The following is a 3,306-nucleotide window of genomic DNA, read 5'->3' on the forward strand; positions in this document are numbered from 1 at the left end:
ACAAGGTTTCAGACAACCCTGCTAGTGACGTTAATTGCTTACAATAATCTTTCAGATATCGTATAAATTTACTCCAGTCCTTTTGGAATACAGTACTTGATCATGCGAGTTTCAGATTTTTCCTGTCAGCTTCGCCAGTTCTGCAAAGTCCATCATCTTCATCTGCCATTCTTCTTTCGTTGGTACTTCTTCTTGTTTCCATTTTTGTGCTAAGAGAATTCTTGTCACAGTTGTTGCTTACATAAACAGTCTTTTATCTTCCCTTGGTATCTCTACACCCACAATACCCATTAAAAAGGCTTCTGGGTTTTTTAACAAAAGTATTTTTAAACATTTTCTTTAACTCATTATATACCATTTCCCAGAAAGCCTTTACAAGGAAAGTATTTAGATTCAGGTAGGTAGCCGTGTTGGTCTGACGCTGTCAAAATAAATAAATAAAATTGTCCAATAGATTTACCATACCCATTGAGTCAATCACCCATCTCCTACTACCCTTCTGAGACAAACCGCACTTCACCCTCCCACTATATATAAGGGCCTGGTGATTTCTGTTTCAGTGTATCTGAAGAAGTGTGCATGCACACGAAAGCTTATACCCAGAACAAACTTAGTTGGTCTCCAAGGTGCAACTCTAAGGGACGCAGGTGGCGCTGTGGGTTAAACCACAGAGCCTAGGACTTGCCGATCAGAAGGTCGGCGGTTCGAATCCCCGTGACGGGGTGAGCTCCCGTTGCTTGGTTCCTGCTCCTGCCCACCTAGCAGTTCGAAAGCACTTCAAAGTGCAAGTAGATAAATAGGTACCGCTCCGGCGGGAAGGTAAACAGCGTTTCCGTGCACTGCTCTGGTTCGCCAGAAGCGGCTTAGTCATGCTGGCCACATGACCCGGAAGCTGTACGCCGGCTCCCTCAGCCAGTAAAGCGAGATGAGAGCCGCAACCCCAGAGTCGGTCATGACTGGACCTAATGGTCAGGAGTCCCTTTACCTTTGCCTTTAAGGTGCAACTTAACATTTATTTATTTATTTATTTATTTATTTATTTATTTTAAGGTAAGTATTTCTATGTGTGGAAAGCTCGGTCCTTTTACCCATGCAAATGATGCAAATTAAATCAAATGTGATGGTTTCTCTTAATTGGCAAGTGTCGATTCTACAGGTGTTTTCAATTTCCTACCCCAAAGTTTTTGATCGGAGCGATGGGGTTGTGGGGGAACTGCGTGCCCTCTGCCCCACGACTTAAATCTTTCCCACAAAGCTGTCATTAGCCTACAGGTAGTAGTCAATTGTTGTCCTTTAGTAATACTTGAATGATTGTATCTCAGAAGGAAGTCCAGCTTGCTCCATTAGTCCATGGCTCTATTTTTATTGCTCATAAATATGAGAGCCAGTTGCCTGCTAGATGCTGATAACTTGATTAGATCTTGGGGCCTAGTCTTTCCTTATCCTCATCCCCCCCTTCCTTTAACTGCCGTTTAAGAGACTGGCAGAGATTAACCAGGAGCCAGAAATTACCATCTCATTGTAACCAGGGGACTGTGATTTTCTTCAAAGATATTCAGGAATTTGCTTCAGCAATGGAGCCTTAGAATGCCTTACATTCTAAGCAGAATGTTAGACAGCTGTGTTTATTTATTGGACAACGAAAAAACCATTTAGGCAATTCTTAAAACAGGTGTAGGAAGGTAGCTCCTTCAACTTGTGTCTACCTGTAAAAACCCCATGGAATTCAAATCAGATATACTATATAACCCCTTTCCCTGCAATTCCTGAAATCCAAGCAGATGTGAATATAACAATATATTCCAGGCCAAACAATCAAGTTCATTATAGAAAATTATAATACAAATGAACAAAATAACATAGCAATTTCAATTGTCAATTCAACAATTCGTTATGCTAAATTCAGTTAAGAGATCAGTAGAGTAAATGTTTTCCAATACTTCTAGCAAAACAACAAGCAGTTTCTTCAGTGCTTCTCATTCTTGACCAGATCATTAGCAAGCTTTTTTCTTGCCTAGCAACTGAAATCAAGGAAACCTGGAGTGCTTTCTTAAGGTTGGATGGTGCCCCTAAGCGTGATCATCTTAATTAATATTACCATCATTGCATCCTCACACATTTCATTATCTGTCATAAATAAATCTTTGAGTATTTGGAGCACGCGAAAAAATATGGTAGGAACTGTTTTCCGAGTAAACAAGATAGGACCCGGCTACCTGTCAGGTGAGCAGGTGAGCACAAGTATTGAGTACAGATCAACACCAGTATGTACGTGAAAAAACAGGCACTAAAATGGGCTGCCCTGGACTCCTTTAGGAATATAAATCTAAATAAAATTGGTGTCTGTTCAATAGAGGGGATTCACTCTCGTAACCAGATTGTGAAAAATACTGGACAGGAATTAAGAGATGTGATTTTATCGGATAGCAAACGTTTCTAAAGTTTGATATTTGTATAGAATTGGATTCCGTGATATTTTTGCTATCATAAACAAATGGTGTGAGCTGTTCAACCACGTAGCAGGTTGCCTTGGAAAGTGGTGCTCTCTCCTTTATTGGACATTGTTTAAGATGATTGGTGGTTAGATGGCCATCATTGATGCTGTAGTAGTACACTTCTTGCGTGGGCTAGGTGATATTTAGGGATACTTCCGACATTGGAGTAATATCCAATATGAGGGAGACTCATTGAAATCAATAGACACGAGTCCCTTGACTTCAGTGGTCTACTCTGAGTACAACTTAGCTGGATATCACTGAGATAGCACTGAATACCTGCTTTGTTCATATGTACAGCATATATAAGCTATAAGTTATGGGGCAGCATACAGATACTGAAAATAAATACAAAATACTGCACTGAAGAAGAGAGGCTATCCCATGAGAGGACGGTGGGAAACAAGGCTGCTATTTCTGTAAAATTGACTAATTACAGATGGATGATAACTTCTTACCTCCTTTTTTGTTAGTCCTAATATCTAATGACATAAAAAAAATGTATTCCTCTATGCAACTGCAGCGGCCAGAATATTGATCGCAAAGAACTGGAAGGGGGAGAAAATCCTATCATTATTAGAATGGCGAAACAAACTGAGAATTGGTAGAAATGGCAAAAATGACGGCAATTATTAGAGGCCACTCAAATCAGAGAATAATCAAAGAGTGGGATGGAGTGAAGGAATACATGAAAAAATATCGTTCTGGAATTGAAATATTAATAGGTAATGCGAAAAACGTTCAGGGGTAAGCAAGAAAATAACAATAGAAACAATTGAATAATTATTAAATTATAACAACACAACAAGAT

Source organism: Podarcis vaucheri (assembly GCF_965113315.1).
Source record: "Podarcis vaucheri genome assembly, contig: SUPER_10_unloc_1, whole genome shotgun sequence".
Lineage (NCBI taxonomy): Eukaryota > Metazoa > Chordata > Lepidosauria > Squamata > Lacertidae > Podarcis > Podarcis vaucheri.